We start from the raw sequence: 18,183 nt of genomic DNA, 5'->3' as shown, positions 1-18,183 counted from the left end.
AAAACCTTCACTGCCATATCGTAGTGTAAAATATTTGTTATCTGTAAATTTTCACAACCTGGCTAGGTGAAGATGTTGTATCCATATGTGAAATTAAAAAAAATGCACATGTAGAATAATGCTCAGCATTATTATTTTTGCAGTGTTACAAAGATCAATGGATTCAAAGTGAAGTGCAAATTACTTATAATGATATTAAAATAACCAACTGTTCTAAAATTAACTCAAAGCATAAGCATTAGTCTTATAAAATAGTAAGCAACTCTTTAAATATATGATGCATAGAAAACTTAAGTCAGATTATGTACACACTAGGGGCAGGATGAGAATCCATATTTCCTCATTGCCAAACCTCTCCCTTGGATATGCTGTGAGGAGTTTTAGAAATGATGAATTATTGATGAATGTCATACTGTTGTTGACTCTTCTGAGCAAGAGATTTAAAATTCAATTCTAGCTTGCACAAAAGATTTGGAATTAATTATGGACACCTGCCAATTTCTTTGCTGTGTCCTTTACCCGAGGACATTATCACTAACCCTCTGTCATTAGTGCTGCTATCACAGCCTGCCCCCAGCCGGGTTCTGCTGCTCACCTATCAGAGCTGACCTATATCCTTCTACAGCCCAGAGGCTGCAAATAACATGGAATCAAATCAAATGCAAGGAAATAAGAACCCTGAAGTTGTAATGAAGCAACTGGCATTGGTATTTTAAATTCTGTGGCTCATTAATAAAAACCTTGCACTTGCTGTTACTATCCTAACGCCTATAAATATTAGAAAAGATCAAACACTCCTCAGAAATATCAACATTATCTACAAATAAATTATTTGCAAAGTTACCAATAGTACTGAACCACAGGAGATGGAAAGACACAGAAATTCCTGGAGAAAAATAAGTCACAGTGGATGTTTTGTGACTAGTTGGTTTGGGAAAACTCAGAGAAAAGCACTTAGGGGGTAATTTTATAAAGAGGAATGATGTTCTGGACAATTCCTGGATGTCTGTTTCTACGGGTAAGAACTTTTAGAATAAAGTCACATGAGAGACTGGTGTCCGATGGAAGATTGCAGTTACAGAGGGGGAAAGGCAGAAGGTCAAGTTTTAGTTTTTTTACAGCATCCTCCATCCTCACACACAGCTTCATAACAGTCTTCAGCACCTTTTGGACTGTGTTCCATTGTCACTGTTTCTGTGTTTCTGGGCAGTATGTTTTCTTTTCTCCATGAGGAATACAAGTGTATTATGTGCTTCGTTATCAGATGACCAATGCTGTTAACCATCTGTTTCTATATGTTGAGTGCTTAAAATGAAGAGGTTGTGTGGTTTATTGATTAGTCAAAGATAAAATGAGCTAATAATGTAATATATGGGAAGTTTTCCAAGATCTGACACTATGGTATGGCATAAAAAGGCAAAAGCTGCAAATAGGTCAAGGAGTTATGGTATGTACATATGTACATGTACTATGTGCAGTGGAATGTTACTCTGCCATTAAAAGAGTAAAATCTTACCATCTGCAACAACGTGGATGGGTCTAGAGGGCACTATGCTAAGTGAAATAAGGCAGACAGAGAAAAACAAATATGATTTTACTTATAGGTGGAATCTAAAAAACAAACTTAAAGGACAAACCAAACAAACTCATTCGTAGACACAGAGAACAAACCCATGGTTACCAGATGGAAGGGGAGTTGGGGTGTTGGCTGGGTGAAAAGGGAAAAGATAGTTATAAAAACAGTCTCTGGAACGTGAAGCACAGCACAGAGAAAATAGTCAATGATATTGTCATGATGACGAATGGTGTCAGATGGGTTGTAGACTTACCGGGGTGATCACTTCATAAGGTACATAAATGTCTAATCATTATGTTGTACACTGGAAACTAATATAATATTATATGTCCACAGTAAGTAAAAAAATATATATATATTTTTACAAAAGCCAAAAGCTGGTGAGAGTTCACAAGTAAACAGAAGGCCAGAATCAACAATTTGACATGCATGATGTCAGTGGGTACAAAAAAACCCAAAAGACTGACCCAAGAGGAAAAGTGATGCTGCTGTCAGTAGTTATCACGCACAGACACTTCGTTCAGGAACTCTGTACCACAGAATACGTGTACTATCCATGGCCATCAGAAGTGTGTCTCTGTGCATTCACATCAGTCTTAGGACAACACGGTGAGCTGACTGCCGGAGGAGAATAGGAGCCAGGCTTTGTAACAGAGTTCCAGAGAGGGGAATTTGTCAGTGCCTTCTGGGAAGATGGAGAGGGTTCAGAATGGAAAGTGCTTCTGAAGAGAGAAGGCGGGTACTGAGAAAGGAGTTGAGTGACAAGTCCGCCTCCCTGGTGTGCAGAAATTACTTGCAGCTGCTGACCTCAGGGTACCAGAGGAAGCAAAACTCAGACTTACTGGGAGAAGCAAGTGTAAGGCTCAGTGTTTTGCAGAATTACTGGCTAATCAGTCTGGGGAGCTGAAAGAATGAGGATCACAGGATACAGAGTGCAGGTCTTTTAGAGTAGCTTTCTGGCCCCAGCACTAAATCTTTCAGAGTTGAAGGGAGTTTCTTTTTTCCTGTGTTACTCACATGATCCATACTTGTTGCATCTTTCATCTAGGTTCTTCTGCTTAGGTATTTTACTGTATAAAAGTGGCAACTGCCCGCTGTAATACCTCTTGGGAGAGTGCTTGAGAGTCTCCAGATTCAGTGAAGCACTGGACTTATCATCACCTAACCCAGACTCTCGAGTAATATCAACACAATAGTTACTGTCATCAAGTATAAATAACTCTGACCCTACAAACTCAGGAGTATTAGAAAAGCAATGTTTTCTTCTATATAACTCACTTAATTTTTAATTTCAATTGCCTCTCTTGTCTGAATAGCATGGGGAAAAGGAACAAAAAGAGCTGTAATATTAATGTTGCAAAGGGCCCTTTATTCTCATCTGTTCACAGATCTGTGATGCAATGGTTGGAGTGTAGGGAGCTCATTGGGCTCTTGGGTATTCATGGTCCTTGGTTATTCTGTGCAAACTCCTTCTCTGCCCCATCCTTGGTTGGCCCGTCCCATCACTGATTAAGTAGTTTACAGAGTCCTTTATATCAGTCAGTCCCCTGCTGTTCATGTGCCATTCTTGGGGCATGAGCATCTTGGCCAAAGTTGCCTATGGCCCTACATAGAACACACACAATCATTCCTTTCTCAAGTCAAGTTGCCTTCTGTTGGCGCTGCACCAAAGGGCCCCAGACATGATTGGTCTGAGGAGCCATCAAACGCTTAGATCTCATCTTCCTTTGCTCACCCCAACTCTGCCACATTTTTCAGATAACTGCTAATTCTTTTACAAGTGGCTCTGAAGGAGTAAATAACATATTCTCCAGAATGGGTTTTGGCTGTGCTACAGGTGCAAAGAAGATGGAAATTGAGAAAGTGTTTGAACAGGGTGGGAGGAGGCGACGTAGGAAGAACAACAATAAATTAACATCATGAAATATTATTCAGCTTTATTTTTATTTTTTGCATATCAGTTCAACAAAAAGAATGGTTGGCATAAATCATCATAATTACTCAAGAGCTGACAGCTCAATGACTTCCCTTTCAGATGTTAAACATGCTTTAAAATGCTCTAGATGAGTAGGTGGTTGTTAATCTCAGTAAGCATTATTGTAGACGGAAACAGCAGTTAGTTGCAGGAGATCCAAAAAAGAAGAAAGAATAAACCTATTTTAGGTTTCCTCCAGGGTTTATTATTTTTTCATTTAGATGGGAGTTTCCGGTAGTGATGGATTGAAACCAACGACCCGTACCGCATAATCTAACATGATCTCCAGCTTCCTGCACACCTTTGATCTGAAACACCTTTCCTCTTGGTCATATGAGAGTCAACAATTTCAACATCTTTTCTGTATTTTCACAATTGGTGCTTCAACATGTTCTTGGCTGGATGAACTGGTATTTGAATTTTTTTGTGTGTGAACTAGTATGTTACCTTTTAAAGTGAAAAAAAGAGAAAGAATAAAGAATACCATTCTTGTTCACCTAGAATCCACTTAAATGGGATTTGATTCATTTTTTTTGTTTATTGCATACTATTTCCTGGAATTGCCTTTTTAATGAATGCTCTGTTCCAGTTAAAACTTCATATTTTTTGAGAATATGAAATCATATTCAAATATGCAAAGATACATGCTTAAGGAAGTTTACCAAAATTGTTTATAATAATAAAATGTTTTTTTACAATAATAAAATGTCGAAAATAATTTAACTGTCATTAATTAAAGACAAAATGTTATTTGCAAATGACAGAATATAATACAATAGTCAACAAACCTATATGTCATAAAGGACATATTTCAAAAACATAAGTTTAAGTTATAAATTAAGTACAATGCCATTTATAGAAATTGCAAATACCATACTATTCATGGATATATACATGTGTGTATACATGTATATCTGCCTATGTAAGTATGCATTGTATATTATACACATGCATTTATCTATACATATAATCACACATGTGTGATATATTTTACATATACATACAGACAATATATATACATCACACATATGGGTGAGCAGTAATTATTATATATGTGATATATATCACATGTGTGGTGTATAATTAATTATATGCACATATGTGTATATACATATACACATGCCATATATAATATACACAATGTATTTTTATACATTCACATCAGACATATATATTATATATATTTATATATGAATCTACTTTAAATATATAAGATTATGTATGTGTAAGAAGAAAGAATAGAAATTTTGTTAGAAATGAGAGCCTAAGGGAAATGTAAATAAAATAAAATAATAAATAGGGCAATACACAGACTCCTTCAAGTCAAACTCAAAGTCACCTTTCTCAATGAGGCTTACTCTGATGCTTCAAATCCTGGTCCCTCTGTCTTGTGCTCATTATTGTCTTTCCCTTACTCTAACATTATGATCAGTTAGAATCTTACCAGAAAGCAAGTATTTCAGAAGTCGTAAATGGAACACAACTCAAGAGCCTTTAATGGAAGGCCTAACTGTCACACTGTGATCCAAAGTAAGGGAACTACAAAGAATACTGAAATAGCTAGGGACCCGAAGAGAAAACAAAGGGAGGGAATGGTGCTACTGGAGTTCAGAGGGAGCCAGAGCCTTGTGAGAGAAAGACAACCGTCAGGTTGTGTGGCTAGGCAGGGGCACAGCCTGCCAGAGATGCAGCCTACAGCAGCCAGGAAGTGGGCAAGGAGTAACTGGACTTCTACCTCACATTGGCCAAACTCAACCGGACGCCTGCTGGCCAAGGAGCCCGGGGGCGATTCATAAGGCAGAGAATGGACTTGGGGAGGGGCGGGCAAACAGAATAACCAGCACATGTTATACACAAATAAATGCATTTAATAGATATAAAATAAATAATAAAACAAATAAATTCATACTAAAATAGAAGTTTATATTATGAATTTATTATTATCTGCCTCTCCCTACTAGAATATAATTCCACAGAAGCAAAGATTACTGCCTGTTCACTGATGTATCTTGAGTGCCTAGAAAAGCTCCAGGTATTAATAAGTAGCCAAGAAATAATTGGTAAATGAATGCTATGCCACTAATCAAGACTTGTAATTAACATAATTCTTGGAACCTGAGATATAAGAAGAGAAGACAACTTGTTCTGGGTAAACTGAGGTACAAAAGCATACTGTGACATCAGGAAATAGCCATTTATATAACGATCAGGAACATTTTCTGGGTTAAATTAATTAAATCCTTTCTAGTCAGATATAGTATGAGTAGAAGTAATTAACTAGCTTAAAATTCCAGATTAATACATTCGTACCTAAATCTTACAATTACACATATGTGAATGGATTCTTTCATGTCTTTAGGGCAGCTAACTTCTCTTTACTTTAATGGCCAGACCTCATTTACCTTCCTCTCTTAGTCAGCACTCATTCAAGGAATTTCCCAAGTTCTGAGGAAGTGGTAACCACCAAGAATTATTGGAGAACAGCCTCTCATGAAAGATGCCTCTGACATGAATCCCCATCCCAAAGGTAGATGATGACCCACCACTTTATAATATGACCTTTATGGTTATTATTTTAGACACTCAGATACCATGGCGATCAGACTATGCTTTTCAAAGCATGCTTTACATAGTTATTAGTATTACAATAAAGTATTTTGCCTAGCACCTTAATAAACTGAACTGCTTAAGGCCTGAATGAGGTGAAATGTGTCCGGTGACTTTGAACTCTGTTTTCTGAACCCTTTAAATATCAAAATACTTTGCATATTGTTTCATCAGCCCACATTTGAACAATTTATTGAGAAGAGGGGATTGTTTTACATGCCTCAGGAAAAATGTCAACTTCATCCTTGTGGAAATGGCAATGAAATTGTTACTTGGGGTGGTTTTCAAAAGTGGCCTTGAAATTCTTTGACACTTTTCCCACTGAGAAGCAGGGGCTGTGCCTGGCCTTCTGGTCCTGGGCTCTGTGACTACTTGACTGATAGAATACAGCACAAATGACACTGTGCCAGTGAATTCTTAAGAAACGTGTGGCTCCCGCTCCCTGTCTTGAGCCAGTGGCTCTTCACAGCCAACCACCATCCTCTGAGGAAGCCTACCAGTCACAGGGGACAGGCCATGTATACACATTGCAGCCAACAACCCCAGCCGAGGCCCTGGCCAACAGCCAGCATCGATCCCCAGATATGAGAGTAAAGTGAGACATTGGATGATTTCAACCCCCCAGTTATTGAGCCACTCTAACCTTTTAGCCACCAGAGCTGGCACGGCACAAGCCCTGTCCAAATTGCAGATTCGTAAGCAACATAAGTAGTTGTGGTTTTAGACCAGTAAGTTTGGGATAGTTTGCTCCACTGCAATAGATAATGAGAACACTGCTTCAGATTCCTGCCAACTACAGAATTCACTCAGGCATCTCTGTCATTTGTGTGTACTGGATTTTTCTGAACAAGAAAAAGTTTACTCCATTTCCTTCAAGATGCAAGCTGGGAGGTTTCTTCTTAGATGATTAAAGTTCATATTTGGTTAATGGAAGCGTTTTGTGAATTGACATGCTTAAGATAAAATGAGAGCAAAATAACCTAAAAGGCTTTCCTGGAGCACTGAGCAGGTCTAAGGGGAATCTAAGGATTTTCGAGAGTCTAGATTTTCAGACATTGTACAACCACCTTTCCTTTGCAGAGAGAAACCTTCCACTCGTTAGCTTCCTTCACACCCCCCTTGGCCTTGATTGCTTCTATTGTTGTGTTAGGTAGACCGCCGCTTTAATGAGCCTTCTGTCACTGTTCGGGCAACTCCACCGTTGTTTTCCCACCCTTCTCCACATCCCAGCTCTGAAAAGCATGTTTGACTTGTTGAATGACACCAAGTCATCTGCTGTGTTAGCTCCAGTGAGTACCATTTCTGGCTCGATGACAAAGTCAACCAACTGAAATCATGTGTTTTGTGAAGAGCGCACATTATCAGGAAGATTTTGAGCTGTGCTAGCATTTCGTACACTAGAATACCAAGTCTCTACTTGAATAAAGCATTCACAATCCAACCTTTCTGCAGTTAATGACTTCACTTTCTTCTTTGTAGCTATCCAGGATTTATAGAAACAAAGGAAACTAAAATATAGGACTAATTAATAGAAGAAGATTAAATCACCAAGGTATATAATTTGTAATAAGTTCACACTTCTTTCATGCACACATTTTTTTTAAAGATTAAGGAGAACTAGCAAACATTTCAGTTTTCAGCTCTCTGGATGCTTCTTACACCTAGAAGAAAAAAGTTAAATGGTGTGATTCCATGCTGAATTATTTTCATTCTTGGTATTTATATTTTTAGCTGTTTGTAACACAACACTTAAAAACATAGTGATTTAAGTAGATTATGTAAGCAATGTGTATGCTATATTCATTTTTAAAATTTTGTTTTCTTTTTTACAAATTACAAACTACATATTGCAGAAAGTCCAGAGAATAAATCAAACTACAGTTTCAACAGAGAAAATCTTCTGATTCACTGGCTCCCACCTGCCTCATGAAATCTCTTCCAATTTGTTCTGCTTTTTCACGCCTGGTGTCTGAACGCACCTGCCAAATTAAATCTTCGCTGTGGGAAAATCCGTGACTCAGTTTTACATCACCCCTTTGGCATTCTTTAACACAATGACATGGCAAACAATTAGAATCAATTTGAAAAAGCTCATTTCAGAATCACATACTTTGTAATCCACAAAGTGAACCATCATCTCTGAAGCCATAACTAAACCTTGTTTCTTTCTCTTCTAAAAATGTTGGCAGAATAAATTTCAGATTTACTTTGCATTAATGCCACAATATTTTAACATATACATTATGTCTTTGTATTCATCATTTTAAATTGTCTAAGGATCTTATTTCAAAGAAATGAACACTGTTATTTTATGATAATTTAGAGCCTAAAAAATTACGTGAATCTTCCACCTGTATAAATAAAAAGAAGGAATCCAGAGACTCACTTCCGAGTTGACAATAATTAAGTAGATGCTATCATTGGAGAGTTCAGGTAACTGCTGTATAAATAATGGTGCTCCCATTCTGCCTGTTTAAATGTTGCCAGTTATTCACGGGGGAAAACTTTTCTCTCCATTGAATTCTTTTCCCAGAGGTGTAAGAGACAAATTGATGGAATACCTTAATTTACATTTTGTCACAAATAACTTCCATTGTAATTTAACCTGTGGATTTATATTTTAGGATTTCTCATAGGTGCTGTTAAAAAAACAACAAACTATTACCAGAATGACATTTTTATAGCTGAAACTTGCTGTAATTTTGATAATCTTATCAAATATTAGAACATCTTAAAGGAACAGTGACTTTATTCCTAGTCAAGAGTGTATGCCATCCTTCAGGGAAAAACATTTTACCATAGTGTTTTGTACTTATTTGTTCCACAAGCTTTTATTGAGCACCTAGTATGTTCCAGGCACTGTTACAGGCACTGAGGATGCAATAGGTAACAAACCAGATCTGGTCTCAGCTGTCTCAGAGCTTATATCTCAGCAAAGGAAAGCAGAGAAAAGACAACATGACAATCAGTTAGGGTAGTTGTGTGTATGAATAAAAATGGATAGCAACAAATAGGATCATGAAATAGGAAGGGGCTTTGGGATGTGGATAGATTGGGGGAGGCCTCTCTGGAGGTGACTGCAGAATGATGGTGGGAGGGGGTGGTAGCAAGCACTCAGGCAGAGGTAATCCAGATCTGAGTTTGGACACATGTGTGTTCTAGAGCAAGGGTCCCCAATCTCTGGGCCCCAGACCAATGTGGGTCCAAGGCCTGTTAGGAAATGGGCCGCACAGCAGGAGGGGAGCTGGAATACAATGTGCTTGAATCATCCTGAAGCCATCTGTCATCCCGTCTCTGGAAAAACTGTCTTCCACGAAACTGGTCCCTGGTGCCCAAAAGGTTGAAGACCGCTGCTCTGGAGTCTACATCTCAGAATTTGAAGGCAATTGTTTTCTGTTTTCCAGGAACCAGTTTTGTTTGCCAACTATTGTATTTTCTGTCCGTGCTCCTGTAACTCACTCACAGTAAGCAGAAGAGTTGATCAATAAACCAATGGCTGCTGAGCTGCCCTTCCGGGCTGGTTGGCTCGAGGATAAATTTGGTCACTGAATGTTAACTTTCCTTCGTGAAAACAACAAAACAAAACAGAAAAAAAAACTACAGAAAAAAATCAATGACAGGTTAGGCCTTTTAGCCACTGTTATGAAAGAAAAAAATTAGGTTGGAACTCAAGAGAAGGATAATCTAAATCTGAGACAGAATTAGCATATCAAAGGAGATTACCTAGGTTATTAACATAGACCATGCAACAAAGATTTTAGAATTTTTGGAGCCATAATACAAATCAATTTATTATATGTCCTATTTCTAGTTATCTTTACAGTTGCTATGTGAAATAATTATTGAATTAATGTACAAATAAAATTGTCCATTAAGAAAACTGTATACAGTTTAGCTATGGTACTGTTTTAGTTTTCTTTTTTCCTTCAAAAATAATCTCTTTCATGCTATCTCCCTAGAGCTACAAAGCAACACCCTTTGTTGCAGGAAAGCATTTGTAGACCACCAGGTTGTGCTCGTGTCCATATCTGAGCTGCCATAGCTTTCCCTACAAAGCCCTTTTGTGATACATAGTGTATCAAGATGAGGCTGTGCCCAATTCAGAGACAGGGTCAGAGTCTTATCATCCATCGTGTGTATGTTCTGCCTGACGCCTTGCAGGTGCTTACTGCATGTGAACTTGAAACAAACTACTTTGACTAAACTGGCAGTGTGAGCACTATTTCTATGTTTTAAAGAGAATTCATGTTTGTGGAGACTTCTCAGAAGGAAACTTGGGAGAATTCCTTTAAAACCACAGAGTAGGGAAAACCTATTGTAATTATGGCTTAAAATCTAGAAACCAACGAAGACTGATAAATTTGACAACACACACACACACACACACTAACTTTTACATTGCAGTAAAACATTATAAACAAAAAGATCCATTTTGAAACTCAGGGGAAAATATTTGCATTTCATAGCCAGACCCCCCTGAAATGAATTTCCCTAGTTTATGAAGCAGTCTTGCCAAGTGAAAAGAAAAAGACCAATGAATACAAAAGGAAATAGGCAAAAGAACATGAAATAGCTTACAGAACATAAAATACAACATTATAAAAAGATATTCAAACAAGTGCATTCACTAATAAAAAGAGAAATATAAAATCCACACTGAAATCTCATTTTCTCACCTACCAGACTGTCAGAAATCCGCAAGTGTGAGAGCACCCCCTGTTGTAGAGGTTGTGGAGAAAGAGGACCTCTAATAAATTACTGGTAGAGATGCAAAATGACGTAACCTCATAGAAGGGAGACTGGCAATATTTATTAGATCTGAAATGGGTGTATTTACCTTTGTAGTCTCATTCTGGAAATCTATTCTGCAAATACAGCTACACATATAAAACTCACATTTATAAGATTCCTTATTGTGACACTTTAAAAATTTTTTGAAATGTTCAAAATTAATTTTCACTAATTTTTTTCATTACTGTTTAACCCCTTATATCCCTCTCCTCTCTGTAATCACCACTCAGTTACCCATGTCCATGAGTCCTTCTTCCTTTTTACTCAACCCCTCTACCCCCTAACCTCCCTCCACAATAGCTGTCAGCCTGTTCTCCATGTAGGAGTCTGTCTCTGTTTTACGTGTTAGTTCAGCTTGTTCATTAGATTCCACATATAGGTGAAATCATATGGCATCTGTATTCTTCTGACTGGCTTATTTCACTTAGCATAATGTTCTCCAGGTCCATCCATGCTGTAGCAAAGGACAAAATTTTCTTCTTCACGGCCAAGTAGTATTCCAGTGTGTAAATGTCCCATAGTTGTTTTATCTACTCATCTATTGATGGGCACTTGGGCTGTTTCCATATCTTGGAGATTGTAAATAATGCTACAATGAACATAAGGGTGCTTATGTTCTTTCAAATTAATGTTTTGGTTTTTGAGTTAGTGTGTTCATATTAAAAGATCAGAACAATACCAGTTTGAGAGAGAACCATCTATTATCTAAAGTATAGCACATCTGCACAATAGACTACTATGCAACTATACAAAAGAATGTGGAGGACAGCTATTGACTGATAAAGGATGGTCTCCATGATAGACTGTTAGTTAAAAGAGCAAGGTGCTGATAAGTGTAGGTAAGGAAGGACTATATACTCATATTTGCTCCTGTTAAAGAATCATGGAAGGATGAACAGGAAACTAATATAATCACTACCTAATATAACAGGAAAGCATGAGGAGAAAAGGCAAGGGTGGAGACAAGATTCTCTGTGTGTACTTGATTGTTTTGATTTGCAGTTATGTAAATGTAACTACTGAAAATTATTTGTTATAAAAGCACCACTTTCCCAAAAACAGGACTGTGAATATTAGTCAAATGTATATACCTTAATTTTATTTTTATTCAAATAAGATCAAAGTTAAACATGCAGAAATAAATGTCATGTCTGAGTGTGCAAAGAGAGCTTGATATCAGGGGAAGAGCATAAATTTACAACCAGAGAGACCCAGGTTAAGATTACAGCGTTACCATATAATTAGGGATTTGACTTCGGTTTCTTTCATTCTTCATTTTCTTTTCTTTTTTAAAAAACAGTATTTATTACCTATGTCCTTTCTTTTTTTTTTAAAGTTGACTCTTGAGCAACACAGTTTTTTTAAAGATTTTATTTATTTATTTTAAGAGAGGGAAGAGAGGGAGATAGAGAGAAAGAGAGAAACATCAATGTACAGTTGCTGGGGGTCATGGCCTGCAACCCAGGCATGTACCCTGACTGGGAATTGAACTTGCGACACTTTGGTTCACAGCCCGTGCTCTAATTCTGCATTTTCTTTACCTATAAAATGAGACTAATAACTTCAGCTTTCTAAAACTCTCCTAACGGTCAAATACAAGAAGGTATTTAATATTCCTAGTACAGCATCTAGCTCATCAGCCACACAACTAAGAGATGCAGAATCTGGAATTTGACAAGGCTGTCGGCTTCTACAACCTCTTTTCCTTACGTACACTTCAGTACAGTGACAATTCTGACACAAGAAACAGTCATCTCTTTCTTTCGGTTCACCCTACAGATCCTTGGAAACTTAGTGAAATCTTACTTCCTTCATGAAAACTTCTTTTCTAGGGATTTTATTTCATAGCTGCCCTCCACCCCAGGTGTAAACATCACCATCAGAGTAATACATTTGTTACAATTAACGAACTGACATCAATACATCATAATCACCTAAAGTCTAGACTTTACATTTAAGTTCACTCTTGATGTTGCACATTCAATGGATTGGACAAATTTGTAATGGTGTGTATCCACCTTCATAGTAACATGCAGAGTGTGATTTCACGTTCTTAAAAGTTCTCCATGCTCCATGTGTTCATCCCTCCTGTCCTCTGACCCCTGGTAATCACTGACCTTTTTACTGTCTCCATAGTTTTCCTTTTCCAGAATGTCATTGGGTTGGGAATTACATAGTGAGTAACTTTTTCAGATTGGCTTCTTTTACCTACTAATACACATTTAGGGTCCATCCATATAATTTCACAGCTTCCCTGCTCATTTCTGCATAGTACTGAATAATATCCCATAGTTTTGATATACCAGTTTTTTTACCCATTTACCAACTGAAGGGCATCTTGGTTGTTTTTTAGTTTGGGCAGTTATGAATAAAACTGCCATAAACATCCACACGTACATTTCTCTGTGGATGTAAATTTCACTTCATTTGGGTAAATAGCAATAAATGCAGTTGCTGAATTGTATGGTAAGGGTATGTTCAGTTTTGTAAGAAACCGCCAAACTCCCCTCCAAAGTATCATTTTGCACTCCCACCAGCAACATCTAAGACTTCCTGTCGCCCCACATCTTTGCCAGCACTTGGTGCTGTAAGCGTTCCAGATTTTGGCCATTCCGATAGTTGTGTAGTGGTATGTCATTATTGTTTAATTTGTATTTCCCGGATGCCAGAGGATGTAGAGTATCTTTTCGTATGCTTGTTTGCCATCTGTGAAGTGTCTATTAAGGTCTTTGGACCATTTTTGATAGGGTTGCTTATTTTCTTATTGAGGTTTAAGAGGGTTGTTTTTTTTTTCGTATTTTGTACAAGTCCTTTATCAGATAGGTCTTTTGATAATATTTTTCTCAGTCTGTATATTGTATTTGCATTTTCTTGACATTGTGTTCAACCTAGCAGGAGGTTTTTTTAAATTTTAATTAAGTAAAGCACATCAATTCTTTCATCTATAAATTGTGCTTTGGTGTTGTATCTAAGAAGCCAAGATCATCTAGGTTTTCTATGTTATCTTTTTGGAGTTTTATAATTGTGCATTTTGCATTTGAGCCTGTAATTTATTTTGAGTTCATTTCTGTGAAGGATGTTAGGTCTGTGTCTAGATTCATTTTCTGTTTTGCCTGTGGATGTCTAGCTGTTACAGCACTATTTGTTGAAAAGATTATTTTTGCTCCATTGCATTGCCTTTGCTCACTCACCAAATATCAGTTGTCTACATTTGTAAGGGTCTATTTCTGGACTCTCTATTATGTTCTGTTGATTGATTTGTCTATTCTTTTCAAAATACCATACTGTCATGATTACCTCATTTGGTTGTTTTTTTAACACGTATTCATTTTTTTTAGCAGTTGTCATTTTAATTTGCCTTAAAGAATACTTAGCCATCCTGCTGAAAATAGCACTTTATTGGGACTGTCAGAAAAGTGGATAAATCCCTTGTTATCTATGAAGTTTCCATATCCTACATGTAGTTATTGGTCTCATGGTCCCATATTTTTTTCATTGGTAAGTCAATATTATTATAACTTTTTCCTTCTTATTATAGAAAATTATTTTTTTGTTTTTGTTTTTCCTGATAGCATTAAATTATATTTCAATGGAAAGAATACCTGAGAAGTAACTTAAAATGTAAAATTAATGCTAATTTTGTATAGAAGATAATTTAATTATTTTTTCTTGGTTGATAGAGCCCAAAATTGGGTTGAAAACTGGCAAATGACCACAGGCCCCAGACTGAAATCTACACCTCATGATTTATTTTCTTCTTTTTCCTCGCATACTTTCATACTGCAAATGTACAAATATTTTCTATCTCTCAACATGAAGAAATAAAAATGTTTACTTTGTCTTTTTATTAGAAGCTACCTTTTAGTAAAATAAAATTTTCCAGGTACCATGTTTTTCAGACCATAAGCGGCACCTAGGTTTTACAGGAGGAAAATAGAAAAAAAAATTTGAAGCAAAAAATGTGGTAAAATATTTAATAACATAAATAACATAATATTTCACCAATGTAAGTGTAAACCGAACCCAGCAGCAGCATTAACAACCATTATTCCTCCCAAATTTGGGGGAGGGGTGGAAGGTGCATGTTATAGTCTGAAAAATACAGTACTTCATTATATTAATAAAAATAAAAGTTATAATCATTAAGTATTTATTATATTTGAGTTTCCATCCTGAGCTTTGTCCTACACAACTTTGTTTCATGGCAACCCAATTCCTAATGAGATAAATGGTATTAACTTCACTTTTGAGATGAAATAATTAATATGTAGAGCGGACAGGAAGCTTATCTAAGCTTTCTCAGGTTTAACAAGTGAAGACCTGACCCCGTTAAAACACCTCGGGGGCCTGTGACGGGCTGCCACGCTGCACTAGGAGGAAGCTGCACATATTTAGGGATTAAAAAACTCAGGATTCTTTTTTTGTGCTTTCAATGGAGGTAATACAGTTAACTGTATCTTGTGAAATTTCTTATTTTTAAATTTTTACTTATAGTATTCATTTTCATGTGAACAAAACGATATGTTTATTTATGTGTACATTTACGTGTGTATGTGTAAATAAAAGTAAAATCATTGGAACACCCAGGGAACTTATCTATCTATCACTCACTTGAGTGCACACTTTGATTCACTCAAGTTATTTTTGTTGGTGACACAGTGTAACAGCACCAAATAAAAAATCATCACTTTTACTTAATTAATTAAATAAGGCTTAACATCTTTTGAATAAATTAATATTCTTTTTTAATCAGAAAATTTATTGAAAGTAATAACAAAAATCAAATAGGAAAATATTCATGTAGAATTTAAATATAAACTTTGACATAAACAGATTTTACTAAAGTAAAATAGAATTATTTCCTTCCTTTCTCCCATGCCAATAATATTTCTAGTAGCAATTTGAGCTTAAATGCCTCTTAAAATGTATATATTGTGAATTTATCAGGTATTTTAAATTCAAAACTTTCTTAATTTTTAAATAAATTTTGTTTTACTACACATATATTTTTTAAAACATTGTGAGTGGAGAATAAAAACTATAGTATTCCTTCTGAAGGAATACTATAATACTAATATATACTAATACTAATAATGAATTAATGAATTGCAAGTAAGTGCTAGACTTTACTGTTTTAAAGATTTTATTTATTTTTTAGAGAGAGGGGAAGAGAGGGGGAAATTGAGGGGGAGAATCATTGATGTGTATGAGAGAAACATCAATCTGTTGTCTCTTGCACGCCCATAATTGGAGGCTTAGACTGCAACCCAGGCGTGTGCCTGACCAGCAATCAAACCAGAAACTCTTTGGTTCTCAGGCCACTGCTCATGCCACTGAGCCACACCAGCCAGGGCTGAGTGCTAGACTTTAAATGTTATACCCAGTATGTTCTAGGCACACTTCAGTGCAAGAGATATTATAGTTTGTAAGACAGGTGATGTCCCTGCTTTCATAGAACTAATTTTCTATGTGAAGTAGGTACTCGTGTGTGTGACATTTAATAAGCAAATTAACAACTGTTATGATGTGATTTATATCACCCCCCAAATTCACATGTTGAAATCCTAACCCCCAGGAACTCTGAATGGGAGTGTATTTGGAGATAAAGTCTTCAAGGAGGTAACTCAGTTAACATGAAGTCACTGGGTTAGGTCCTAATCCAATAAAGGGCCTTATAAAAAGAGGAGTTTGGGACACAGACACATACAGAAGGAAGACTATGTGAAGACCCAGGAAAAAGGTGGACACCTACCAGCCAAGGAGGAGGGCCTCAGAAGAAATTAGCATTACTGACTCTTTTATTTTAGACTTGTGGCTTCCAAAATTATAAAAAGTAAACTCCTGTTGTTTGAGACATCTAGTCTATGCTACTTTGTTGTGGCGGTCCTTGCCAAATGCACGCTAATAAGTACAAGATATGATAGGCTAGAGAGTGATGGAGGGTTTGACTTGGATTGGCTGCCCAGAAAGTGTTTCTTTAAGGAGGAGGTATTTAAGCTGAAATCTAAGTGAAAGAAAAGAATCAGTCATATGTTTAGAGACAAGACTAATAATGCCTGAAGTGGCAACAGGTAGTAAAAAGTGTCTGCAGTTCAAAAGACCAGCAGAAAGCAGGTGTGAATTTGGTCTGATAGAAAATGATACCAAATGAGGTGCATTCTGAAGCTGAGGTCAGATGGTATAAAGCTTAGAAGCCAGAGAGAAAGGAGTTTGATTTCATTTTAAGTGCAATTGATGATCACTGGAAAGTGTGAATCACAGAAGCAATATGATTAGGCTCAGGTTTTAAGAAGATAATCCTGGTTGCTGCATGAAAGGCATATTTAGGGGGTAGGAGAAAATGACAGAGGGCCAGTGAGATGGGGCAGCTGTGCTGGTTCATCGTCATGGAGATGGAAAGGGTGGGCTAGATCTGGGAGGGGTGCGTTTTCTAGTCAGAGGCCATAGTTCTTACTGCTAGACTGTAATTGTGGGGAAGAGAAAGGGATCGATCATTTGGGGATTAAGAAAGTTGGTAAGATTGGGAAGGCTCAGGAAGAAGAGGATTTGGGGAGATTCAAGAGTTCTGCTTTGTCTGTGTTCCTTTGGGAGATCTCAAGCAGCTGGAAATAGGAGCCTGAATTTCTGGAGTGGGTCAGGGCTGGTGATGAGGATTTGGAAGTCATTGCTATAGAGATAGCATTATAGCCTGGGGGTTAGAGGAGCTCACCCAGAGATGAGAAAATGTCTCATTTCCCAGGAGTTACTGTGGATAGAGCTGAGTGTAGGTCTTAATATATTTATATATTTTAAAAACAGTGCATTTATGCCTTTAGTGGACAGTAGGTCTGGTCTAGGCAGGAGAAGAGTGTCTTGTACATGGTGATCTACTCCCAGACCCTCACCGTGATGCCACGAAACACTCATTAAAAAAAAATCAACCTAGGATACTTCTTTTTCTCATCATGTATATTTTTATTTCAAACCCTTTCAATACAATCAGAACTCTCTTCTTAATGCTTTCCTACTGCTTCTTGTGCCTATCACTTATGAGGTTTCAAGAGACCTTTGAAGACAATGAAAATCAGACGCTACTAGTAAGGTAACAAATGGCATTCTGCCTACTTGTAATATCATCAGCCCAGTCAAGCGTCTTTTCTTCTCAACAAGGATAAATAGGGGCTGAAATAAAATGGAGTTAGTTATAATGACCCATTGAACTGAAGACAGAAAAAAATGATCTATGATTTACATT

Source organism: Phyllostomus hastatus, unplaced genomic scaffold, assembly GCF_019186645.2.
Source record: "Phyllostomus hastatus isolate PE091 unplaced genomic scaffold, TTU_PhHast_1.1 phas_contig_86, whole genome shotgun sequence".
Classification (NCBI taxonomy): Eukaryota; Metazoa; Chordata; class Mammalia; order Chiroptera; family Phyllostomidae; genus Phyllostomus; species Phyllostomus hastatus.
This window is presented reverse-complemented; position numbering follows the sequence as displayed.